The sequence below is a fragment of the Myotis brandtii genome, unplaced genomic scaffold (genome assembly GCF_000412655.1).
Source record: "Myotis brandtii unplaced genomic scaffold, ASM41265v1 scaffold959, whole genome shotgun sequence".
NCBI lineage: Eukaryota > Metazoa > Chordata > Mammalia > Chiroptera > Vespertilionidae > Myotis > Myotis brandtii.
The window spans coordinates 341,262-341,741 of NW_005371966.1; the positions used below are offsets into that span (position 1 = coordinate 341,262).

A 480-nucleotide genomic window follows, 5' to 3' on the forward strand; every position below is an offset into this window, starting at 1 on the left:
CACGCAGGCACGCATACACGCGCGCACACACAAACGCACATTGTGCGTATGTGCCCTGGCCGGGAATGAAACCCGCCACCTCCTGTACAGGATGACTGCTGCAACCAACTGAGCCACACCCGCCAGGGCTGGGCCTAATTTTTAAAGAAATCAATCCTCAAACTCTTCGGAAAAAAAAAAAAACCACCACAAAAAAACTGGCGGGAAACACTTCGAAACGCATTTTGAAGCCAGCATCGCCTTTACACTAAAACCAGACAAATACCACAAAACTGCTAACATCTCTTAGGAATATGGATGCAAAAAATCCTGAACAAAATACTAGACGACCGAACAGCCCCCTTTTAAGGTTTATTTCTTTACATTCCCATGCCCTGGGTTTCGGGACCAGGGTGACGACGCAACCACTTACACAGAAAACCCCAGGCCTTCCCGTTCCAATGCTAGCCGGCTCCAATCCTCGCTAACCCTATCCAATCC

General features: G+C 48.8%; 1 protein-coding gene across 1 annotated transcript in view; it reads right to left on the reverse strand.

The window, feature by feature from the left end:
• TKTL1 (transketolase-like 1) overlaps positions 1-480 on the reverse strand; it is a 21,725-nt gene that overhangs the window by 20,847 nt on the left and 398 nt on the right. The gene's annotated exons all lie outside the window — the stretch shown is intronic.